The following is a 27,441-nucleotide window of genomic DNA, read 5'->3' on the forward strand; positions in this document are numbered from 1 at the left end:
TTTTTTTTTTTTTACATTCCACTCCACAAATCTGTGCTTTCACAGATTCTGATGATGTATACTGTCTCCAATCAGCATGGTATTACACTAGTCGTATGCTTTCTCTTGTTTCATGCCCAGTTACTAATCAACACATACACTCTTTACACCATTTACATTTAAACTTTGGCTTACAGAACCATTTTACCCAACATAGCATACATCAGCACAATACCCACGGGTTACATCCCATACAACACAGAACGTTTATTTCCTCTGCTCGCTCTGAGTCTTCTCTTCCATCTTCTGATCTTGACATACAGGTCGCACGAACTTGCTAGGGACCCATATAGGTCCTTTATCTGTAGAGATACAAAAAGAACCTCTACCGATAAATAACACCGGATTAGGTCCTTCCCATACGCTTGAAGCCATATTTTTATACAGAAGATTCAAACCAGGAACTGTAGTTGTTTGGTTCCCTCGTGCAGTTTGGTGATGTATAACAACAGGTGGTCCCTCTCAATCCTCCATAAGGGAGAGATAGTTTAAGGTAAACAACACCTTAGTCAACCGTTTAGTTGCATCTATGTCCTGCGATACTTTCTGTCTCTGAAGATAATCCTTCAGGGTACGGTTTGCCCTTTCAACAACTGCTTTCAGTTCTAAGGTTTGAAGGTTGTCCCCTGGTTCACTGGTGATCACTTGTTTCTGCCACTGATTATCGGATTGCCAAACACACGCAGCCTTCTTCATCTTTCATCCTGCATCTGTAAACACTGTTGGCCCTTCAGCTGGTCTTTTTGAGCGTAACGGTCTCGCAATCCACTGGTAATGTTCTAACATCTTCCAGAGAGGTCCTTTTGGCCGGTTGTTGTGTACAACACCTGTATAGACCATCAAGGCTTCCTGTATGGCTGTTGAATGTCTCAGGAGCCACTCATAATCATCACCACGGACTGGAATACTGATATCTGCCGGTTCAGTCCCATCAATTTCAACAATCCTGTCTCTTCCTTTTCTCACCAAGGCTGCTACTGCTTCAGGATGACTTAAAATACGATGTACGGATTGCAATGGCAAAAACAACCACTCTAAAATGATTGCCGTATTTTCCCCCTTTTTCTTTTGCCTTTGTAGAATAAGGGCAAAAGGTGAAGTGGCAACGTTACAAACCAAAAAAGATAACGGATGATTCGCCATTCGGCGACCACACCAGCCAGTCTGAATCTTGTGGGACACAACTTCTAGGGCAGCCTGCTGTTCTGGTGAACAAGTTTGAGGACAGTTGGCTTCAGAGCCATGCAACCAGGATCGGAACGGTTGCAAATCATCGTTAGTGAGTCTCTTTGTGTGTCATCAGGGTGTAAGGGAATCGTAAAAAAGACAGAACAGTCTTTCAAGTCTATCACAACAATTTGCCAAATCTGAGGGATCATCATAAAAGGTGGAAGAGCAGGTTGCAACACTCCCATCACTAAAACCTGATCATTAACCTTCCATAAATCATGTCCCAGCTATGTGCATCAAGATTATTAATCAGTACTGGACAAGCTAACGAGCTGGTCACCTGCCACTCTCCCTCCAAAATAGCATCACGAATAACACCACACCAACGCTGTAAAATTGGATCTTTTCTCAAGTTCAGCATCGGTGGGGTAGTTGGGCTAACTGGAGGAATTACAGGTATTGAAGTAGTAGGCAGGTTCATTTTAACTCGCTTTTCCAGGTTTCTTAATTTATTTATTACCTCCTGTAAGGATTTCTCTGTATTGTTATCACAAAGTTTCTCCTCGCCTTCTTCCTCAAACCCGTCCGATGATGTTTCAGGACGAGGAGGGTACGACGTCGCACGGCGCTTTTGCCCGCCCTGACGTGATTGGTGCAGCAGGACTCGCTGCCCCGCCCTCCTGGGGAGGCTCGGCAGCCTCTTCCGGGTTCGGCTCAGTCACAGCAGGCTCTCGAGGAGTAACTTTCGGTTTGTCCGCTGTCTTATCTAAAAGCTCCGGCACTGTTGAACACGCAGGGGCGGACATACCCTTCATAGGACGAGTATGCCCAACTCCGAAAAGTGTAGCTAAGAGAGAAGGCTTAGGTGAATCACCCTTCTGCTCCACCGGCTTTTCTACACATCTCTCCCCAACGCTTCTATGGCTGCCGCCGCTACTTTTTTTTTTTTTTTTTTTCGCTTTCATAGTTTCCAGAGTGTTAACTATCGACCGCCACTCCAGAGGCAATTTCCCACTTCTCTCCATTCCCTTCTCTCCATTCCGCAATACTAAACAATAACGCGGGCTCGGGGATCTTATTCTTTTTTTTTTTTTTTTTTCCGTGCCCAGCGAACTAAGATCTACACTTCTGTCTCTTTAACGCCCTCCCCTCTCCCAAGGAGGATGCCAGTTAACAGTTTAATTGCCGCGTCTAATTCCATCGCGGTCTTCTCAGAGCTCTCCCCTTTCACAGAAAGGATATCAGCGCGGACAAGTCCTGCCGCGATTTACTCGTCGCGGCCTTCCGTAGTGCCCCCCCCCCCCCCCCCCCCCGAGAGGAATTTAGCGTAGAGTCCTGCTGCGATTTACTCTACGCGGTCTTACCACCGGCGGGGGTGCGATCTGCAGCTCTACACCGAACTCTGGACTCCGCTTTTCTCCAGCTGCTGGGGGGATCCGTGGCGGTGGGTGGGCGGGCGAGCGGGGAGAGCTCCGGGGCACAGCACGGCACGCTGGCGGGGCGCGGGGAACTGTGCTGGTGTAAGAAGCAACCTAGCCAGCGAAGCACAGTCACCGGGTGTCATAATTTCCGAGTCAAACAAATAATTCAACAAGTGTTTGACTGGTTCAGATTGTAATCCATATTGTGTAACGGCTTGTCGCAGCTGCTGCATAAATTTCTAATCAAAAGGTTTCCACGCTGCGGCTGCTGAACCATCTGGTAAAGTGGTGGTCCGCACCCGACATGCAACAGCCGAAGCAGCCTGCCACTCTCCTTCCAATATAGCGTCTCGTATAACCCCACCCAACGACTTTCGGGAGCGGCAGGCTGGAGGATAACACCTTCCTGGGTCAGGATCGGCAGTCGGCAGATGGCATTCAGTCAATTGCTGCTGCAAGCGGTTTAGGATCGGAGGGTTTGGTTCGGGGACGGGGGATCGGGGCAGGTGCAGGTGGGGTGGGTTCAGTATCTTTATCAGACTCTGCGTTCTCATTCAGAGGCGCACTCGGACCCGCCGTAGTACCCTCCTCCTCATCTAACAGGGGGGGTGGCTCTCGGTAGCTTTCAGGTCGGCACGGAGCACCCGTTGCAGCAGCACCCTCTGGTGTCGGTGTCGGGTGTAATAGCTCTGTCGCAGATTTTCTAATGGGCACAATTAGGCCTTTTGCAGACGGAGCGCCTAGACCAAATAATCGGGCAGACTCCGACTCGGTTTCCCGACCGAGGAGGTCTGAGGCAGCCATAGCCGTTCTTTTCTCCGCAACCAGGGATCGTAAATGGCTTATGACCTCCCGGCAGGCAGTCCCCAAGTCCTTGGCTGATTTGCTGCCGCTAAGGATCACATCGCAAAGGGAATCCCCGACCTCTCGCCACTCAGTCACACTAAACAGCAATTGCCTGTCTTTTAAGTGTCGGTTTTCAGCCACCCACCTACAGAGCTCATGGAACTTCTTAGTGCTCACGCTAGCCTCTCGCTTAGCAAGAATATCAGTTAATAGCGTGAGTGTCGCTTCTCTTTCCATCATCGAGGAAAAAATGGTCTTACCGGTGCAGGTCCGCGCACAACCTCTATGCCGGATTCAGACGCCTTTACTCCTTACGGACGTCTTCCTGCTCGAACTCTTCACAGCGACTCTCAGTTTTGCAAAGCCCCCAGTTGCGATGCAAAGGCAGAGTTTTTCCAGCAATTACCAGCTTTCCTGTTGCTCGAGCACCAATTGTTGGAAGAAGGGTTTGCCGGAGTCAAGAAGACGCTCAATATGAGTTATACATCTTGCTCAACTTTATTAGTTTCTAACACTACTTATATAGAACCGATACACATGCATATTCGTAAAGCAGAAATATAATTGGTTAGTAGTCTCTAAGCGCGCATGGTTCTCACACCCCTAATTATCATGACTAAAATAAGCATTCTATCCATGTAGCGAATTGTGTTGCTGTGCTTCAGCCTTGTAGTTTGTTACTCCCTATATTCCCATTCCGCTCCCTATCTTTCTTGGCCCTGCACCTGCTTTCCCAGCAGCTGTAGCTTGTTACAGCCACTGCCTGTTGGCACAACATAATTACTTGGTCTCAGGATTCAAGAATAGCTCAAGGCTACCTTTCTTGTTATCTTCAGCACAGCAACTTCAGTACAATTCTGATTACAGGCCTATTCTAATACCAGGCCTGGATTGTGCAGATCTTCAGAGATTCTAAGGCCATGCTTCTGCAGCCATTCTTCTACAGTATGAGGATATGATGGGACCATGACACCTACATAAATCAACACATGAATATGTTCATAAACATAATGCGCTTAAACGCAATATAACTTTGGATGAAGCATGTAATGATGTAGTTGATTTATGGAACTGATGGGAACGTATTGCAGCGGTTCTTCTCTTATCCGGAGCAGCAGCAGGGAAAGCATTAAAGAGTTAAATCACCTTGTTTGTTAGGCAGTTAAGAAAGTGAGTCAAACCTTTAGTGTTTTGGGATTGTTAGCTGATGATTTGCCATGAGTACAACATGCGGTTTTACAAAACAGAGGAACTATTAGCTTTTTGTTGTTGGCTCAAGAACATGGCTGTGAGGATTTTGATGGTATGTGCTGAATGGATTTTAGGCGCCACATTGCAGGAACATGTTACCAAAATCCGAGAAAATGTCAGCCTTTTTGGCATCAATTCACTCAATTGGCAGTATTGTTTGTTTGCTATTGCCTTGGTTGCCGTCATGTTTGCAAGGGCCCTGCAGAACATGGCAAACCTGGTACTAGCTGTTCAAAAACAAAAAGGGGGAATTGTTGGGGTCTGCAGTGAGTCTGTAGATGAGTTAGTTGACTTCAAAGACTTAGTTGTGTACCTTTAAGACAGACACAAATTGTCAGGTATGTAAAGAGGATGTGAAGAACCAGAACTTAGAACCGCAGCATACGGGCACCTACAGCAACAGCAAATAGCAAGCAAGAAGACAGAAAGCCTATCAGGGTCTGACACATGTACTGTCTAAGATATATAAGCAATTTGTATAAACAATAAAGGCCGTTTTGCCATTTTGTCCAAACCTAGTCACGTAACATAGTGTTTTTTTCAGTCCGACTCAACCTGCGTCACCACAACTGGCCACCAAGAAAAAGCAGTTTTTTGTAAACTACTAAAATATAGATTAGGAAAGCAAATAGGCATACACAAATTTTTGTATATGCCTAACTCTCCAAAGTCTTTGTTAAGATGGGATTTATCGGAACAATTGGATGTAATGATAACTTTTAGAAGTGGAGAAATGAAATTAAAGGTTTGAGATAAAGATTCAAGTTTTAAGCCTATCATTGATAAAGCAAGAAGTGGAGAAGGGAGAGTGACCCAAATTAGAAGAAATTTTGAATCAAGTATATCCAGGAGTATGGGCTTCGTAAATTCCAGGTAAAGCCAAAAATGCTTTGCCTGTCGTGGTAGAAGTAAAAAGGGGGTCCAGTCCTGTTCGGATTAAACAATACCCCTTGAAAAGGGAAGACCGAAAAGGGATCAAAGAAATTCTAGAAAAAAATTTTAGAATATGGTTTATTAATAAAATGTGAATCGGAATATAACACTCCTGCTTATCAAAAAGCCTGATGCCAAAACTTATTGATTAGCGCAGGATTTGCAGGCAATAAATCAGATAGTTGAAAACTTGTATCCAGTAGTGGCAAACCCATATACTCTGCTGACTAGTTTAAGGGAAATCTATGAATGGTTTACTGTATCAGACCTAAGAGATGCATGCTTTTGCCTCACCTTGGCTCCCGAAAGCCACAATTTATTTGCCTTTGAATGGGAAAACTCTGATATAGAACAGAAAACCCAACTAACCTGGACAGCATTACCTCAAGGATTTAAGAATAGCCCCACCATTTATGGAAATCAGTTAGCCAAGGAATTGGAGACCTGGGTGAAGCCTCCAGGAAGTGAGATTCTTTTGCAATATGTGGATGATATTTTGATAGCCACAAAGAATGTAAGGAATAGACTGTGAGTTTGTTGAAATTTCTGGGACTAAGCAGTTACCGAGTCTCATTACAGAAAGCCCAGATCTTGAAGAAAGAAGTAATATACCTGGGATTCGTGATTTCTAAGGGACAAAGACAGCTCAGGAACAACCAGAAAGAAGCCATCTGCAGGATCCCAGAACCAACCACAGTAAAAGAGCTTTGAACCTTTTTGGGAACAACAGGTTGGTGCCGACTATGGGTTTATAATTATAGACTTTTGGTGAAACCTCTATATGAACTTCTGAAAAATAGCCAGACACAATTAATATGGGCTGGTGAAGCAAGGAAGGCATTTAAAGAACTGAAATTGGAACTGATGAGGGCCCCAGCTTTAGGCCTGTCTGATACAACAAAGCCCTTCTGGATGTTCTCGTATGAATGGCAAGGAGTGGCTCTGGGAATTTTGGCTTAAAAGCTGGGTCCTTTATAAATGAGCTGTAACATACTTCTCTAAACAGTTGGATGAAGTAAGCAAAGGATAGCCAGGATGTCTTCGGGCAGTGGCCGCCATTGTTCTGATTATTCAGGAAGCTCAAAAATTTACTCTGGGGCAGATGATTGTGCACACTTCCCACACTGTAACCTCCACTTTGGAGCAGAAAGGGGGACACTGACTCTCGCCATCAAGTCTTGAAATGCAAGGCAATGTTAATGGAACAGGATGATACAGAAATTGTCACATCTACCCTTTTAAACCCTGATTCCTTTTTGAGTGATAAACAGGAACTGGAGACTGTTGTTCATGATTGCATAGAAACTATTGAGACTGTGTATGCAAGCAAACCAGATTTGAAGGAGGAGCTGCTGGAGGAAGCCAACCACGCATGGTATACCGATGGAAGCAGTTTTGTAAAGAATGGAGTTCAAATGGCAGGATATGCTGTGACCACCACAGACCAGCTGGTGGAAGCAAAGTCACTCCCTAGGCGCATCTGCACAACGAGCTGAAATAATTGCCCTAGTAAGAGCATTGGAGCTTGCCAAAGGACTATGAGTGAATAATTAGAAAGATTTAAAGTATGCCTTTGGTGTGTAGTCCATGCCCATGGAGTGATTCGGAAAGAACGAGGACTCTTAACTACTCAAGGGAAAAGCATAAAACATGCTGATATAATTTTGCAGCTTTTAGATGCTGTACAACTTCCATCAACAGTGATCATTATGCACTTCAAAGGGCATCAGAAAGGTAACACTGACAGGGAAGTGGGAAATAAATTGGCTGATCACAAGGCAAGAAAAGCTGTGGAATGAGGTGAGGCATTAAGTTTAATTCCTGAAAATTCTTTGCTACTACCTAAGACAATTGAATATGATGAAGAGGATCAGAAGTTAATTACTGATTTGGGGGCTGAGGTTAGCCCATCAGGGTGGGCAGTGTTAAAAGATGACAGAATAATAGTTCCCTTTAATATATTATGGAAATTTATAAGAAAAGAACATGATAAAACTCATTGGGGAACTGAAGCCTTGTATAACTCCCTCATCAAGCAAATAACAGCCAAAGACTGTATCAAACAATAAAAACCATAGTTAAAAGGCATGAAGTATGCCTAAAGAATAATCCCAAGGTGGAAAATCGTGTGAAATTTGGAATTATCAGTAAAAGGAATGTTCCAGGTCAAAATTGCCGGATGGCCTGAAGCTTTCCCTTGCAGAACAAATAAGGCCCAAGAGGTAACAACCATTTTATTGAAGGAAATTATTCCCAGTTTTGGAGTACCAGAAGTGATCTCCTCCAATAGGGAACCACACTTTGTGTCACAAGTAATTCAACTAGTTAGTAGATTTTTAGAAATTACTTGGAAACTGCACATGCCTTATCACCCACAAGCAAGTGGGAAGGTGGAGAAAAATAATCATTTAATTAAGATACAGTTGAGTAAAATTTTCCAGGAAACCAATTTAAGATGGGATCAAGCCCTCCCTATTGCACTAATGAGGCTTCGAACCAAATCAGGAACTAAGGAGAAACTGAGTCCTTTTGAAATCATGTATGGGAGACCATTTCAAACTAGATATCAGGGGCAGGATCTTACCCAAGTGGGAGAAACTACTTTACAGCAACATTTAGTTGCATTACGTAAACAATTACAGGAAGTGAACAAACTAGTGATATCTACTAGAGCATGGGTTTTATATTCCCCCGTACATCTGTTCAAGCCTGGAGATTGGGTTTATGTTAAAATTATTTCAGGTAATCCTCTTGGAGAAAAGTGCAGCGGCCCTTTTCAAGTTCTGCTCACAACTTACACTGCAGTCAAGCTTGAGAAGCACACTGCTTGAATCCACTATTCAAGAATTAAGAAAGCGCCTGATGGACCATGGAAATCCCAACCTACAGGATCTATATCTGTAAAGTTGCCTCGAAACTGTTAATGATTTTATTGTGTGTTTGCTTTAGTATAGTAATGTCCTTCACTCCCAGCTGGCCCTTGAGAAAAGGACCAACTACTTCAAATTTCACATGGCGGTGGCACAAGGAACTTAAGACGACAAGGCAGCAAGATAATCTTTATTTGCACAGCCTCTCGTCCTTGCCTTTACATGGACGTTCAGTTCACTGTAAATTGTTCTTTGTAGACACCCCTCTCTCAGAAAGAGAGGAATAAGTTAGATGGATGGCAAGGGATGACCTTTGCATGATGTCCAAATTTGACAAATATAACTATAGAACTGAAAGCCACCCTCAAATGTTGCACAGTTAAAGGAGTAGGGACTCTGCAGCAATTGACAGAGTACCAGCAGAGTAATAACACTTCTGTATGAGGACATTTCTTTAATAGAAGCATAATTGCCAAGATGTAATCACTAAAAAAAATGGAAATGGCATGATATAAAAGTTTTCAAAAGAATCTGTAAAGGACAGAAAAAGGAGGGAATTGATATGTAAGGGTTAAAAGAACAAGAGATTGGTCAAATTCAGTGAGTTGGCAGGGGTTTACTAACGTCTGTAGGATGTAGGGAAAATTCTTAGTTGCTACGTACTTGTGGTCTGGGAGTTTAGATAAGGGGATGTAGAACCATAAGGGTATGTCATAAATAACCTTGGACAATGATAAACAAGTACTACAAAGGAAGATGTACATTTTATTTAACTACAGAACAGTATGGTGTGTGTCAGAACAATAAGATAAGAAGTTTTAAGTCTGCAGAAATGAACTGCTATGAGTGGAGGCGGAAAAGTATGTAAGACATTTTGGTAAACAGCTTAAATATGTATTAGTTTTCTGGGAAATATTATGCATATGTATTAGATTGTAGCATAAAAATAGTGAGAACCGGAGCTGAGGTGTGCATACTAGGAGGAGCAATCACCTATGCACCTGGTGCTGCGAAGAAAGAATACCTACTTAACAATGACTCTGTTGTTGAGTTTTATCTCAGAATCCTGGCCCAGCTGCACCTAGCCTCCCACTTCAGCAAGGAGTGCTAGAAAGCAAGGAGGCTCAGAAACTCCAAATTTTGGTATCAAAACAGAGATCAGCAATAAAATTGTGGTGGGTTGACCTTGGCTGGATGACACCAAAAGCTGCACTATCACTCCTAATCCTCGGCTGGACAGGGGAGAGAAAAACATAACAAAAAGCTCATGGGTTGAGCTAAGGACAAGGAGACATCACTCACCATCATGGGCAAAACAGACTTGATGTGGGGAAAAATTAATATAATTTATTACAAATCAAGTCAGAGTACAGTAAAGAGAAAATGAACCAAATCTTGAAACATCTTTCCCCTACCCTTCCCTTCTTCTCAGGCTCAACTTCACTCCCAACTATTCTACTTCCTCCCCCTGAGCGGCACAGGGGGACAGGGAATTAGGCTTATGGTCATGTTGTCTCTGTTGCTCCTTCCTCCTCAGGGGCAAGACTCCTCACACCCTTCTCCTGCTCCAACGTAGGGGCCCTCCCACGGGAGACAATCCTCCACAAACTTGTCCAATGTGGGTCCTTCTCATGGGTTGCAGTTCTCCACGAACTGCTCCAGCATGGGTCCTTTCCATGGGGTGAAATCCTTCAGGAATGGACTGCTCCAGCGTGGGGTCACAAGTCCTGCCAGCAAATCTGCTCCAGCGTGGGCTCCTCTCTCCACAGGTTCTGCCAGGAGCCTGCTCCAGCGCATGCTTCCCATGGGGTCAACAGCTCCCTTTGAGCATCCACCTGCTCTGGCGTGGGGTCCTCCACAGGCTGCATGTGGATATCTGTTCCATTGTTAACCTCCATAGGCTGCAGGGGGACAGCCTGCCTCACCATGGCCTTCACCATGGGCTGCAGGGGAATGTCTGCTCTGGCACCAGGAGCACCTCCTCCCCCTCCTTCTTCACTGACCTTGGTGTCTGCAGAGTTCTTGCTCTCACACATCCTCACTCCTCTCTTTGCTGCTACTGTTCCCACAGGTTTTTGGGGTTTCCTCCCTTCTTAACTATGTTATCCCAGAGGTGCTACCAACCATTGCTGATTGGCTCAGCCTTGGCCAGTAGCAGGCCCATCTTAGATCCGACTGGCATTGGCTTTATCAGACATGGGGGAAGCTTCTAGCAGCTTCTCACAGAAGCCACCCCTGTAGTCTTCCTGCTACCAAGACCTCACCATGTGAACCCACCCCAAAAATAGATGCAATTCAGTGTCAAGTAAGAAAAACAGCATAATGTGTAACAGTCTAAATCATCCATTAAGAGACCTTGGAAGTTATTTTGAATAGTTCTCTGAAGATGTCTGAGACTTTCAGTCTGTTTGGCTACACATTTATCTCACATTACTGTCCTTAGCCCTATCCAGCTCTTGCATCTTGTCAAACCATCAGCTGAGTTCTTTGGGGCAGAACTTCTGCATGTAACATGGGGACTTGAATCAGTTTTGGAGGTACAATATGGTAAACTTAAATGAATGGGAATTCTAACTTTCTAACTCACTTTCCAACAAGAATGACAGTTTTAATCTCTAGTATTGAAATGTTGAAATTAAGATAACTAAACATGAAGAGCAAGCTTTGAGTTCTGACATGAGAGATAAAGCTTAACTTTTGCTGTAGATTTCACTTTACAGAATAATTGCATAACAATAAAAATTATTCTAAATTTAATATTCCTGTTAGCATATTACATCAACAGATGAGGAAACCACAGACCAGAGGGCAAATTCACCTCTTCACAAGTCAATAAAAGTCCGTCATTTACTTACTAGTAGGAAGGCTGCTACTTCTGGAGTGTTACAATGAAAGGATACAGGCTCTTTAGGGAGGACAGGCTGGAAAGACAAGGAGTGGGACTTGAAGTTGTGTGAGAGAGCATCTGGAGTTCTTGGAGCTCTGCCTGGGAATGAATGAGGAGTCCTGAGAGTTTATGGGTTAGGATTAAAGAAAGGACAGGTAAGACTGGCATAATAGTGTGTGTCTGCTACAGACTGTCTGACCAGGAAGAATAAGCAGATGAGGCTCTCTATGGACAGATAGGAGCAGCCTCATGTTTTTAAGTTTGCTGATGACACAAAACTGAGAGGAGTGGCATATACCTCAGAAGGTGGTTCTGCCATCCAGAGGAACCTGGACAGGATGGAGAAATGGGTCAACAGCTGTAAAGGACAAAAATAAGTTGACCTTGCAGAGAAACAAGGCTGACTCGGCAGAACTGTTAGTGTACAGATAAGCAGCCAAATTTGGCAGTGAAACCACAAGCGTGTGAACAGTTCATAATGAGCAACAGCTTTGCTATACATAGACAAATTCCCAGGTGCTCTGCTGCACGTAGGCACATTCCACGGCAGAACTTGGGTAGATAAGCAATTGTATATAACCAGCACTTATGTATGCAATAAACAATTTCACTTCTTCACTGACTTGGGGTCCGTGCTTTCATATGCCACAAACAGGAACCTCATGAAGTTCAAAAAGGGCAAATGCAAAGTCCTGCACCTGGGGTAGAATAACCTCAAGCACCAGCATATGCTGGGGACTACCCAGCTAGAAAGCAGCCTGGGGGTCCTGGTGGACACCAAGTTGAACATGAGCCAGAAATGAACCCTTGCCGCACAGAAGGCCAACGGTATCCTGGGCTGCATTATGAGCGTTGTTAGCAGGTCAAAGAAGGTGATCCTTTCCCTCTACTCAGCACTGGTGAGGCTGCATCTGGAATCCTCTGTCCAGCTCTGGGATCCCCAGTATGAGGGACATGGACATACTGGAGAGAGTCCAACAAACGGCCACTAAGATGATTGAGGGACTGGAGCATCTCTCCTATGAGGAAAAGCTGAGAGAGCTGGGGCTGTTTAGCCTAGAAAAGAGAAGGCTCCAGGGTATCTTATTAATGTGTCTAAATACCTGATGGGATGTGGGAAACCTCAGCTGATCCGAGGGATCGGAATGCGAGCTTAACATTAGCCTTGAACAGATACCCATGTATCCTTGAAGAGCCTGGGAAAGTCCTGAGAAGAGCTGAGCCAACAAGATAAGGAACTGCCAGATGCACAAGTAGAAGAAGTGTATCAAAGATGTAGCAAAGAAAAGGCCATCCAACGATGAACTGATGGTCTGTGAGTGAATCAATCATGTATAGACACTTATTCTAAAGAAATATATAAAAAGGCTTGTTAGAACAATAAACGGCCCCTTTTGGCCTTTTGGTTTTGTGCGCAATCCTTTGTGTGTCATGTCTGTCTCAACAGCGACAATAGGATGGTGCAGAGAAGACAAAGCCAAGGTCTTTTCAGTGGTGCCCAGTGACAGGACCAGAGACAATGGACACAAATGGAAACACAGGAGGTTCCATCTGAACATAAGGAAACACTTTTTTACTGTGAGGGTGACCAAGCACTGGAACAGGTTGACCAGAGAGGTTGCAGAGATATTCAAAAGCCATCTGGACATGGTCCTGGGCAACTGGCTCTAGGTAGCCCTGCTTGAGCAGATGGCTTGGATCAGAAGACCTCCAGAGATCCCTTCCAACCTCAACCATTCTATGATTCTGCAATTCTGTTTTTCTACAGTAAGGACAAGCCCACTTAGAAGAGGCAATACAGCTCAGAGTATGTGGTGGCAATTAAAGCAGAAAGATGTGTTTAAGACATGAGGTGACTGGATTCAACTAAATGTGTCAACACTGAATCCTCACTCCTTCAAGTCCACATTACTACATGCATATAGCTGAGATTAGCCTCAAGAGGCTCTCTTGAACATAAAGTATCTGAAAAAGAGTCCAGTTTAAAGCAGGAAATGAGTCAACCTTTATGAATTGTTCAGTTTGGTTAAAGATATTATCCAAGACATGAAGATAATTCTTAACTTCAGTGGGTTAATCAGGGTCCATCCTGGCTTCCTCTATTTTAGTAGTTTCCTGCTGAATATTGATCATTGCATGACAGAATCTATCCAGCTCTGCCTTCTATTCAAACTCTTTTGGGACAATCATAAGTGTCCCTGCCATTGGCCAGGACAAGGTTGGAGCATGAAAAACTGATAAATAACAAATCTAGTCACTGATTACAGGTTATGAGTTAATGTAAGCATTAGCTAGCAGTTGACAACCTTATTTTTCCTAAAAAGATGAAAAAACAAGTTATTAGGCCTTTTCTGTAACCCTTTTCAGGACTTAACATACAGGTAGGCAATATACTGGAGGGGGCAGATTGCTCAAAGAACCTTAGTTCCTACCTAAAGGGGAATATCTCATTGTGTTATTGATAGTAAAGTGTCACACACAGACTTTATGGAAAGATCCTAAAGGCTGCACTATTAGATTCTCTCTGGTTCTCAGTCCAAAGGATAATGCTTCCTTCCAAAGTGATTGGGACAGAGGTAAGGTGCTTTCTCTGGCCTTCAATAAAACACTTGGACAGACAGATGAAGCATCCTGGGTCACCATATCAGCACTTATTCTTGGCATGATGGCATTAGCAGCAAACCACCAGTTTCTAATATCTGGTGTAGTCTGCAGGTTCCTGATTGAAAATCAGCACAAGGTGTGGTTAAGAACAAAACCTTGGTTGAAGAGGGAAATGGACCTCAGAGAGGGGAAACCTTGGTGCTTGGAATGGGTAGGAAAACTGGTTGGGGATGTGATAATAGAATGGAAGCCTTGGCTGCAGCGCCCATGAACTAGCAGAGTTGAAGCTCCTAAGGGTAATGAGGAAAGCAAGTAGCAGAGTACAGGCCCTGGACTTCAGAAGAGAAGATTTTGGCTTATTCAGGAAACTTGTAGGTGATAGGTAGTACTGAAGGGCAATGTAGCTCAAGAAAGCTGGGTGGTATCTAAAGACATTCTCCAAGGAAAAATACCGTCCTTCCCAATACTCAGAAAGACAAGTAGATGTACCAAGAGACCAGCTTGGCTAAGCAGGGAACTCATGGTAGAGCTCTAGTGCAAAGAGAGGGCATCAAGTAAGTGGAAACAAGGACAGATGTCGTGGTTTAATGCCAGTGAGCAGCTAAGCACCACATAGCCACTCACTCCCCACCAACTGGGATGGGAAAGAGAATTGGAAGGGCAAAAAGTGTGAAAACTCATGGGTTAAGATAAAGACAATTTAATAGGTAAAGCAAAAGCATCACATGCAAGCAAAGCAAGATAACGAAATCATTCACTACTGCCCATCAGCAGACAGGTGTTCAGCCATTTCCAGAAAAGCAGGGCTTCATCATACATAACAGTTACTTGGGAAGACAGACACCATAACTCTGAATGCTCCTTTCCTCTGTCTTCCCTGCTGCTTTTATTGCTGGGCACAACACCATGCGGTATGAAATATCACTTTGCTAGATTAGGGTCAGCTGTCCCAGCTATGCCCCCTACCAATTTCTTGTGCACCCTCAGTCTACTCACTGGCAGTATGAGAAAATAAAGGCAGCCTCAGTACTGTGTAAGCACTGTTCAGCAATAATGAAAACATCCCTGTATTATCAACACTGTTTTCATCACAAATCCAAAACATAGCCACATACAGGTTACTATGAAAAAAATTAACTCTATTCCAGCCAAAGCCAGTACAGACAGGTTACAAAGGATGAATAAAGAAACACTGCCCAAGTATGTGGAGTTGGTGTCAGGAAAGCCAAAGCTCAACTGAAGGACCATCAAGAGCAATAAGAGGAGTTTCTACCACTACATTACCAATAAAAGGCTGAACAAGGAAAATGTGGGACTGTTGTTCCATGGGCCAAGGGATTTAGTGACAACACATGCAGATAAGGTTGAGTTACTCAATGCCTTTATTGCCTTTGCATGCAAGCTGACTTGACTTGCTTTCTCCTTCAGTGGCTTCTGTGACTTATGTGGGAGTCCACACAGCAACTTTCAACTTCCAATGGTTTCCTACAACACGACAGGATCCATCAGTAAACAGAGCATAATGCCTTTCATTTTATAATTCATTTGTCCTGGTTTCAGCTGGAAAAGTGTTAATTTTATTCTTCATAGCTGGTGCAGTGCTGTGTTTTGGATTTGATGTGAGAATAATGTTGATAACATACTGGTGTTTTTAGTTGTTGCTAGGTAATGTTTATACTAAGTTAAGGACTTTTCAGTTTCTCAGGCCTTGCCAGGGAGAAAGCTGGAGGGGCACAAGAAATTGGCAGGGGACACAGCCAGGACAGCTGACCCAAACTAGCCTAAAGGATATTCCATACCATAGAATGTCATGTTGAGTATATAACCTGAGGGCAGTTGGCCAGGGCCTGCCAATAGCTGCTCGGGAACTGGCTGGGCATCAGTCAGCAGATGGTAAGCAACTGTACTATGCACACTTGTTTTCTTTTCTCTCTTCCCTTTAGATTTTTTTCCTCTGTCTTTCTCCCTCCTTTTCATTATAATTGATATTATTGTTGTTATTATTACTATTGTAGAGGATTTTTCCTATTTCATATTATTTAAATTATTAAATTGTTCTTATCTTGACCCTTGAGTTTTACATTCCTTCCCAATTTTCCTCCCCATCCTGCTGGGGGTGGAGGGAGAAGTGAGCGAGCGGCTCTACCGCACTTAGTTACTGGCTGGGGTTAAACCACAACATCATTGTATGGTGGTACCTCTTGGGCATGAGACACCTCCTCAGGTGATACTCAAAAATCTCTGCTTTCTGGTCAGTCCATGATCTCTTCCAGGATTCCTAGACATTTGGGGTTCCCCATTCAAGCCCATTGTATTATCAGCACTACTCACTTACCCTCTTAGTGTTGGTTGCATGATGTGTAGAGGGGACATTTCCTTTGAACATACAGTGTAACACAGGCAATCGCTATGTCAAGAGGAGCTGTGCTTCTGTACCAACAACTTCTGAAGTGGCTTGACCTCCCTCATATGCTGCTAGTATCTCTTTTTCAGTTGAGGTGTAGTGGGCTTCTGACACTCAATATCCCCAGCTCCAACATTCTAATTGTCAAAATCAGGTTTCTCCTGATGTTTTCTTCCCTTGATGCTCTGTCTCCTTATGAGGAAACCCTTGCTAAATGGGCCCACAAAAAAATCTGGGCACAGAGGTGTCAATGGTACACATAGACAGACTCAAAGCCAGGGAATCCCATATACCCAGTGTCTTGGTTTTGGCTTGGATGGAGTTAGCTTTCTTCTTAGTAGCTAGTACAGTGCTGTGTTTTGGCTCTGATGTGAGAACAATGTTGATAATGCACTGATGGTTTTAGTTCTTGCTGGGTAATGTTTATACTAAGCCAAGGACTTTTCAGTTGCCAGCCAGAGTGCTGGAGGGGCACAAGAGACTGGGAGGGGACACAGCCAGAACAGCTGACCTGAACCAGTCAAAGAGGTATTCCATACCATGGGATGTCATGCTTGGTATATAAACTTGGAGGGTTAGCTAGGGGGGATCGTTGCTCGGGGACTGGCTGGGCATCGGTCAGCAGGTGGTGAGCAGTTGTACTGTGCATCACTTGTTTTCCTTTTCCCTTTTCCTTTGGATTTTATCCTTTTCCCCACCTTTCCATTATAATTTTTATTATTATTATTATTATCGTTATTATTGATATTGTTATTATTGTTGTTCTTGCCTTTTTATAAATTGTTCTTATCTCAACCCTTGAGTTTTACATTCCTTTCCGATTCTCCTCCCCATCCCTCCGGGTGTGTGGGGGAGTGAACAAGCAGCTGAGTGGTGCTTGGTTACCAGCTGGGGTTAAACCACAACACCCAGGAAGCCATTTGGGAACTAGTACAGTGGTGTGTAGTCTGTAAGGTATTGAAAGCTCATGGGAAGATTCAACGAGGCCCTGTTCCTGGCCATACCTGGCAAACTACATTGGGCCCTTACCAAAAGCACAGCAGTTACAGTACATACTGAAAAGGTCAACACATATACCAACTATGTTGCTGTTTTTCCCAACTACACATCCCGACCAAATGGGAAACACTGAGCAATGATTCTTTGTGAGTCAGAGGCAAATATGTATTTCAGACTCCTCAGGGGAAATTCATCCCTGCAGAGATCCTGGCATATGGACCAAGAGTCACATACTTAATCTGAGAGGAGCAGGTAGAAACCCCTCATTATGTGCCTCAAACAAAACAAAATTAAAAAAATCCAATCTGTACATAAAATAATGCCTTTGCTTTATCTCATGCAGAACCACCATGTGGAGCCTCAGACTACTGCTTTTGCTCTCTGTGTGCTATGTATCAACACTCATGAAGTGTGGAACACCTCTGCCTGCCAGCTGTACTGAAGGTCCTCCTTGTTTACTACATCACACAAGCAGCTGGACTGTTTGGTGAAATTTATACCACCATTGTCTTACAAGACATGGGCCGAGACATGGAGTCCAATGATGGGATATCTTCAGCAGTCCTAGCTAGCCCTAATATCATTGCTTCTCTCCATTTATTTTCACAACCAGTATTTTTTTTACTTGTCATTATTCTTGTACTATTGCTGTTTGTAGTAACTGCTTTTTATATAAAAAACTTACTTCACTGAACAGCTTACTAATATAATCTGTAACTTATATTTGGGGAAGGTAAACTATGTTAATCAAGGGGTGGAATGTAGTGCCTCAATGGGATTTGATTTTAGGTTAGAATAGCTAATGAATTAAATTGTATGCTATTAATTGCTATATAACAATGTATATTATAATTTCTATGGTGACTATATGCCAAATCAAGTGTATTACAGATTAATGAAGAATGAACTTTGATGAAACTGGACAAGTGCAGTGGTGATGGAATCAGAACTGGCTTCAGCATGCAACAGTCCAACACCAGACACCATTTTTCCTGCCCTGAAAGACTGTTACAACAGATAGAGCTCAAAGCCATAGGCTAAATGAACTAAGCGGACTTTTATTGGGATGGTCCATAGACTAAGGGAATGATTTCTGTATCTCTGTGTGTGTGTGTGTATACATATATCTATATATCAATATAGATATATATATATCTCTATATATCAAAGAACCAGAAAGATGATGGTGGTTAACTGGGATGTATTGGAAAGTGCCTGCTCAAATGGATACATATTCAGTGAGGCCACATGTGACGAGCTGACTTATACTGGGAAGGTATTGCCCGAGGATGACCTATATCAGTCAAATTATGTGAACAAGTAGTGACTGCCTGTTTGCAATGTTGGCTGCAACTTGACAGGGACCATATGAGCAAAGCACCTCCCTTACATATCCAGGATAAGAAAACATTGTGGCACACCTGGCAGATCAATTATATCGGTCTGTTATGACCATCAGGTGGAAAGAAATTTGTTCTGGTAGGAGTAGAAGTCATCTCTGGTCTTACTATGGCAACAGAATTTACATCAACAACTGGAGAAAATACAGGGAGGGGACTTAAAGAGTGGTTCAGCACACTCCCTCTTCCAGAGGAAATCCAGAGTGACAACGGGACACTGTCATGGTTTCAGTTGGGATAGAGTTAGTTTTCTTCTTAGTAGCTGGTGCAGTGCTGTGTTTTGGCTCTGATGTGAGAACAATGTTGATGGTTTTAGTTGTTGCTGGGTAATATTTATACTAAGCCAAGGACTTTCTGGTTTCTTGGGCCCTGCCAGTGAGAGGGCTGGAGAGGCACAAGAAATTGGGAGGGGACACAGCCAGGACAGGTGTTCCTAATTAGCCAAAGAGGTATTCCATACCATATGACATCACACTGAGTATATAAACTGGGGGAAGAAGAAGGAAGGAGAGGATATCTGGCATTATGGTATTTGTCTTGCTGAGTAACCATTACACGTGATGGAGCCCTGCTTTCCTGGAGATGGCCGAACACCTGCATGCTGATGGAAAGTAGTGAATGAATTCCTTGACTTGCTTTGCTTGCGTGCTCGACTTTTGCTTTACTTATTAAATTGTTCTTATCTCAACCCCTGAGTTTTACATTCCTTTCTGATTCTCCTCCCCATCCCTCTGGGTAAGGGGGAGTGGGCAAGCAGCTGTGCGGTACTTGGTTGCCAGCTGGGGTTAAACCATGACAGACACACTTCACAGCTGTTGTAGGGCCAAAGAAGAAGGAATTTGGTGGGTGTTCCACACCTCATACTATCCTCAGGCCAATGGCATTGTTGAACAAACTAGTGGTTTGGTAAAAGGATTTGCTAAAACCCATGAATCTGGGAGGCACCTACGACTGTCTAGTGCCATCTATTAGTTGAACAACAGATTGAGTGGAGATGGTAGCCCAAAAATGAAAACTTTTTGCACATCTGCTAACACAATTGCCCCAAAGGTACACACCAAACCTGGAATATACCCTACTGGGTTTTATGCTGGACAACCTGTACTAGTAAATATGCCCCAAATTGCAACTGTACCAATGGTACTAGTCACCCTTAAAAATCTCTATGTGTGGGAAGCCAGAGATTGCTCAGGAAAAATACATCAAATCAGTACTCAATGGATTTTACCCTTGTTTTAATTAATTCCACCAGTTGTATGTCCAACTAAGCATATTTTCTTTTCTCTTCACAGGAACTCTGAATGAACTGCACGTGGATGGATGAAACAGCCTATCACACATTTGGACTGTAATACTATTTTTGATGTGCTTGACCACTTGCAGACCTAAGTTCTAAGGATGTCATCTGTTGGGGTCTGCAGACAAGTTAGTTGACTTCAAAGACTTAGTCGTGTACCTTTAAGACAGCCACAAATTGTCAGGTATGTAAACAGGATGTGAAGAATCGGAACTTAGAACAGCAGCATACGGGCACCTACAGCAACAGCAAATAGCAAGCAAGAAGAAGGACACAAAAACCTATCAGGGTCTGACACTTGTACTGTCTAAGATATATAAATAGTTTGTATAAACAATAAAGGCCATTTTGTCCGAACCCAGCCACACAGACATAGTGTTTTTTTACTTGCGTCACCACATTTGGTGACCCCAACGTGACGATGTGATCCCAGTAAAGGGTATCAAAAAGAGACCCTGAGACTGTGCCGACATGACCCCGGTAAGGGGTGTCAGGAGCAATCCTGAGACTGTGACCAGCGGGTTGCTGGGGAGGTGGAGCCTGGTGAAGCAGAGTAGCGCAGCGAGCAGCTGCAAGATCCTGGGAGAATGTGAGAGCAGCTGCAAGATCCTGGGAGAATGTGACAACAGTAAGGTGAGCCACCAGAGACAACATGAGGACGAAGTTATCTAAAGAAGATACCATAGTGCTATCACTGTGGAAATTAGTATTAGAGAAGCGTGGAATTACTTTAGATGGGCTTTGCTTAAAAGATATTTTATTGTGGGCCAAAACACATGGAGTGGAAGTATCCCCCACGACTGCTCTTAGTGTAATGACCTGGGACAATTTAGGATCAACACTGTCAGAAGCTCTGGAGAAAGGGGACAAAAAAGCGCCAGGGCTTTTGCCTACATGGGGACTGCTTAGACATGTTGTAGGGGGCTTCAAAAATCCTCAAGATGCAAATGGGGGCTTGCAAAATCAGCAAAATGCGACTGGGGGCTTGCAGAGTCCGCAAGACGTGAGTGAGAGCTTAAAAAGTCAGCAAAATGCGAATGAGGGTACATCGTTCAAACCTCCCCTGTATCCCTCTCCAGAATACAGACAAGAGGATGAGGGGGTGGGGGAGGGGGAGAGTCTGTGTCCCTTACCAGACTCCACTCCCCAGTCCCCCGAATCCCCTAAATCTCTCCCACTGCATTGACTTATACTTGATACCGATTCCGAAAATGACAAGCAGAAACCGATCCCAGCCCCCCTGATTCCCCCCAACATTTGTGCCAGCCCACACACCTTCCCCCCTCAGCTCCAGCGCCCCGCCCGCCCTCTCAGCTCCGGCCATGCCTGCGCAGGATGGAAATGCCGAAAACCCGGATTCGGGTCCAGCTACGACAACGTTATCAGTCACAGGCAATGAAGAAGGTGGAGGTGGTAAAAATCCGGTTTCCAGTGGTACAGTAATGACGTGCGACCCTCGGCGATTTTGGCAGGCTGTAAGAAATGGGCATTAAGAGACGGGAACTGGGATTTAGTAGAACTGATAGGCGGACCACTACTTGATCTTCCTCTGCCTTCCACTGATGCACCGCACGCATATCCTATTGTATTGGGAGATGTGGCTGCTGGTAATCCTCACATTCACACACCATTTGCTTGGAAAGTAGTGCAGGACTTGCAAAAAACTGTTTCGCAGTATGGGGTGACTGTGTTCTGTCACGCACAAAAGCTGTCTAAAATCTACTGTATTGCAGTGGTTGAAATGTATTTTGCTGTTAAAAAAAAAAAAGGAATTGTAGAATTGTACGGAATAGAGACAGTCCGTTGTTTCGACACTGATAATGTGCAGTTTTGGCCTTGCTTTGAATGATGTGCAGCAGAGATCCTGCAGCAAAGAGTTAAATAACTTTAAGGGAGTATGAGAAGAAACTAGGATGAGATGGAAACAAAGGAGGAAGATCACCTCTAGAAGATAAGGAAACAGCATGAACAGTAGAGAGTAGCCTATAGTGAACAGCCCTAAGGAAGTGTTGTATGAATTTGACTAATCCCTCAAACTCTATTCATAAGCAGCTTGCTGAGTTAAGAAAAAATGTACAGGCTATAAAGATTGAGAACGGGTTAACGGACTGGCTACAGAGTTTAGGAATTACTGGAGGGTTAAAAGATTTGTTTCTGCACAGGACAACGGTATTAATTGCCACTGTAATCTTTTTAATTATATTGATCTCTGTGTGGAATTGCTTTATGAGAATTATGAACAGAATAATAAAAGGGGTCTGGATCGCTCAAAAACAAAAAGGGGGATTTATGGAATGGCTGGAAGACAATGGACATATTATGAGCAATCCAGACCAAGTAACTTTGTTGTAATAGCAGGCCACGCAGGCCAAAACTGTAACAAGCTGCAAGTGTTGTGAAGGACATGTGCAAGGCCAAGAGACAAAGAAACTGTATTCGCAAAGAGATAAGAGAGTTGGACAGAAAGATGAGGAAACAGGATGCCTGCACAAGGGGGGGGGGCAGCATGTGGGCACCACACCGGGACCAATCATAAGGGAGATGGAAGCGTGTGAACAAGTAGTTTTAACCTATCACCTTTTAAATAACAAAGCCTGCATAGCGTGTGTATTTTTAGCTGGGGGTATGAATTGGTGTGAGTCTATTAATAAAGTGGCACTAACTTAAAAAAAAAGAAAAAAAAGAAAAAAAAAAGGGGGAATGAAGGGAATGACCCCAGAGGTACAATTAGAGAAAGCATGTTATGTTTTCACTCTACGCTAAATTCCTCTCGGGGTGGGGGGGGTGGGGGGGTGGGGGGGGCACTACGGAAGGCCGCGACGAGTAAATCGCGGCAGGACTTGTCCGCGCTGATATCCTTTCTGTGAAAGGGGAGAGCTCTGAGAAGACCGCGATGGAATTAGACGCGGCAATTAAACTGTTAACTGGCATCCTCCTTGGGAGAGGGGAGGGCGTTAAAGAGACAGAAGTGTAGTTCGCTGGGCACGGAAAAAAAAAAAAAAAAAGAATAAGATCCCCGAGCCCGCGTTATTGTTTAGTATTGCGGAATGGAGAGAAGGGAATGGAGAGAAGTGGGAAATTGCCTCTGGGGTGGCGGTCGATAGTTAACACTCTGGAAACTATGAAAGCGAAAAAAAAAAAAAAAAAAAAGTAGCGGCGGCAGCCATAGAAGCGTTGGGGAGAGATGTGTAGAAAAGCCGGTGGAGCAGAAGGGTGATTCACCTAAGCCTTCTCTCTTAGCTACACTTTTCGGAGTTGGGCATACTCGTCCTATGAAGGGTATGTCCGCCCCTGCGTGTTCAACAGTGCCGGAGCTTTTAGATAAGACAGCGGACAAACCGAAAGTTACTCCTCGAGAGCCTGCTGTGACTGAGCCGAACCCGGAAGAGGCTGCCGAGCCTCCCCAGGAGGGCGGGGCAGCGAGTCCTGCTGCACCAATCACGTCAGGGCGGGCAAAAGCGCCGTGCGACGTCGTACCCTCCTCGTCCTGAAACATCATCGGACGGGTTTGAGGAAGAAGGCGAGGAGAAACTTTGTGATAACAATACAGAGAAATCCTTACAGGAGGTAATAAATAAATTAAGAAACCTGGAAAAGCGAGTTAAAATGAACCTGCCTACTACTTCAATACCTGTAATTCCTCCAGTTAGCCCAACTACCCCACCGATGCTGAACTTGAGAAAAGATCCAATTTTACAGCGTTGGTGTGGTGTTATTCGTGATGCTATTTTGGAGGGAGAGTGGCAGGTGACCAGCTCGTTAGCTTGTCCAGTACTGATTAATAATCTTGATGCACATAGCTGGGACATGATTTATGGAAGGTTAATGATCAGGTTTTAGTGATGGGAGTGTTGCAACCTGCTCTTCCACCTTTTATGATGATCCCTCAGATTTGGCAAATTGTTGTGATAGACTTGAAAGACTGTTCTGTCTTTTTTACGATTCCCTTACACCCTGATGACACACAAAGAGACTCACTAACGATGATTTGCAACCGTTCCGATCCTGGTTGCATGGCTCTGAAGCCAACTGTCCTCAAACTTGTTCACCAGAACAGCAGGCTGCCCTAGAAGTTGTGTCCCACAAGATTCAGACTGGCTGGTGTGGTCGCCGAATGGCGAATCATCCGTTATCTTTTTTGGTTTGTAACGTTGCCACTTCACCTTTTGCCCTTATTCTACAAAGGCAAAAGAAAAAGGGGGAAAATACGGCAATCATTTTAGAGTGGTTGTTTTTGCCATTGCAATCCGTACATCGTATTTTAAGTCATCCTGAAGCAGTAGCAGCCTTGGTGAGAAAAGGAAGAGACAGGATTGTTGAAATTGATGGGACTGAACCGGCAGATATCAGTATTCCAGTCCGTGGTGATGATTATGAGTGGCTCCTGAGACATTCAACAGCCATACAGGAAGCCTTGATGGTCTATACAGGTGTTGTACACAACAACCGGCCAAAAGGACCTCTCTGGAAGAGAGACATGTATATTTGAGACATGAGTGTAAATGGAGTAATAAAATTTGGGTTCCCCGCTTGGTAGGAACAGCTGGAGAAGAAATCCTCAGTGGATGTAGACTGATCAATGGATCTAGACATGAGAAAGTCACCCAAGTCACAGTATCTAATTGTACATCAGACCCAAGAATAAAGGATACAAAATTCTTTTCCTCTGAACAATTGGACTGTTGGTACAATTTTACCCTAGTGCAGCCTGTTTTTACAGTATGCCTTTGGGCTCAGCTTGGTGTGGGACTGTCATTTAAATTTAAAATAGATATTATTGAGACTAGTACAACACTAGCCACCTCATCAGTGTTGACCTTGATACCAAACCTCTCAATACTAGATCCCACACCCACAAATAAAGACATTTTGTCTCCATAAATTTCTAAAATTGGACCTTTTGTGATCAAAAACACAGGCCAACAGCAGGTGTTGTTCAACCCATCATGGTCCCTCAAAAGAGTAGAATTGTCAATGCAAATTAACATTTCTACAATCCAACCAGCTTGTGCACCATTCCTGAAGACCTCTTATGCAGGATGGATAGCATGGCTGCACAAACAAACCCTCTTTCCCCAAAAAAGACCAAAAAGAGATGTGACTGGTATCCTGGGAACAGGATTGGGAGTTCTGAATGGTATAGACTCAGAAGTCTTAATGAACAAATTGGTTACAGTAACCAGTGATTTAAACAAATTGAAACATCCAATGTGATCTTCCCTTTTGGCTTTAGGAACTAATCAATGGCTTTTATTGGACATATTGCCTCAGTGGGAGGGAATTGATCAAAAGGACCACCAGTTGATGGTAGATGCACTTGGTGTAGTCCAAAGTAATGTTTCTTTGGCTCTTAGCTGTATCCAGGCTCAATTGTGGATACAATCAATGACAGATACAATCATAAGGGAAGGTGGAGAAGGTACATTGCCCACTGAAATTGAAGAGGTAATCTGGGATAACGCAATTGAATTTGAAAAAAAATTCCAATCCTGGTGGTATTTGGTCAGTTTCACCTATAACCCCATCAGCAATATAGCCACAGCTTTTGTTCTGACTATACACAATGCTTCGGTATATACCATATACCCAATCATTGCGTTAGGACTGAACCACAATGGAACTGTACTCTATCCATTCGAGCATAGAGTATGGGCCCAACGAAATGGGAATAAATGGCAAACTGCTGATGTCAATTCATGCATTGTACGAGAACAACAAGGATTCATTTGTGAAAGTAACACCATCAAAGCTCAAGATATTTGTCTTGACACAGACCAAAACGTTTGTCATTTTGAAATATATCCTGATGAAAATCCTAAAACTGTACTTATATATATTGGTAAAGGATGTGCTTGTATGAGAATACTTTGTGCCTTTTTAGTCGTAGATAACACTACGGTAGATACAAGTAATCACTCTAATATTTGTGTTTGTAATTTTCTTAAGATTATGGGATGTGACTTTAATTATTCAGCTCCCATCACAACTGACCAACTGTTACAGTCTAATTATGCACTAATTCAAGATTTGCCACCTACCCCCATTGGAATGAACCTTATGTTGTTGAGAAAACTACTAAAACATGAGGATTTGACTCAACTGCTAAAACAAATCAAGAAAAATGGACAGAATACTTTGATTACAGTCCATCATGATACAGAAGACATCCATTATGTCCTAGAAAGAATGAAGAAGGATGGAGAACACTGATGGTGGGACACTCTTTTTGGACAGTCAACAGCTGCTACTGGAATGTTCAACAGACTGCTTCACCCTGTTGTTGTTTTATTGATACTATTTTGCTTTTTATCTTAATGAAGGCTTTACACGTAAAATTTTGGAGTATGATGAAACATTTATCCTACCTGCTATTTCTATTTCGCATGCATACGTTTGATATTCCCAATATATATACACTTGATACTCCACGTAATATTAACCCCTTGTCGTGGTTTAACCCTGGCCGGCAACCAAGCACCATGCAGCTGCTTGCTCATTCCCCCTCACCCAGAGGGATGGGGAGGAGAATCAGAAAAGAATGTAAAACTCAAGGGTTGAGAGAAGAACAATTTAATAAGTAAAGCAAAAGCCACACATGCAAGCAAAGCAAAGCAAGGAATTCATTCACTACTTTCCATCAGCAGGCAGGTGTTCAGCCATCTCCAGGAAAGCAGGGCTCCATCATGCGTAACGGTTACTCAGGAAGACAAATACCATAATGCCAGATGTTCCCTCCTTCCTTCTTCTTCCCCCAGTTTATATACTCAGCATGACATCATATGGTTTTGAATATCTCTTTGGCTAGTTTGGGTCACCTGTCCTGGCTGTGTCCCCTCCCAATTTCCTGTGCCTCTCCAGCCCTCTCACTGGCAGGGCCCAAGAAACCAGAAAGTCCTTGACTTAGTATAAACATTACCCAGCAACAACCAAAACCATCAGTGTGCTATCAACATTGTTCTCACATCAGAGCCAAAACAGCACTGTACTAGCTACTAAGAAGAAAACTAACTCTATCCCAGCAGAAACCAGGACACCTCTAAATGCCCTAATGTGAAGCTTGAGTGATTATAGTCACAGGGTGGATTATGTGGGAAAATCATCTTGAGGGGGGGAATTAGAGAAAAATTTGGTCCTAATAGAAGCATAGTATTACAGAAAGGTTTTTAGGGTAAAATACAGCTATCTCCTTCAGGGTGGTCGGCATGAATGGAGTCTACATCACCACAGTTCCCTAAGCAACACATCCTACCAGCTCAGCACATACTTATAGGAGTGACTGAGGGTGGAGCAGAGCGGAGACCCTGTGGCCATGCTCTGTGA

General features: G+C 43.7%; 1 long non-coding RNA gene across 1 annotated transcript; it reads left to right on the forward strand.

Moving 5' to 3' along the window:
* The first annotated feature begins 1,154 nt into the window (after nt 1–1,154).
* On the forward strand, nt 1,155–22,524 carry LOC121080546. Its single transcript, XR_005825408.1, has 3 exons — nt 1,155–1,819; nt 5,451–5,452; nt 22,513–22,524. It is a non-coding gene; the product is annotated as an uncharacterized LOC121080546 (long non-coding RNA).
* The last annotated feature ends 4,917 nt before the right edge of the window (nt 22,525–27,441 follow it).

Source organism: Falco naumanni, chromosome W (assembly GCF_017639655.2).
Source record: "Falco naumanni isolate bFalNau1 chromosome W, bFalNau1.pat, whole genome shotgun sequence".
Classification (NCBI taxonomy): Eukaryota; Metazoa; Chordata; class Aves; order Falconiformes; family Falconidae; genus Falco; species Falco naumanni.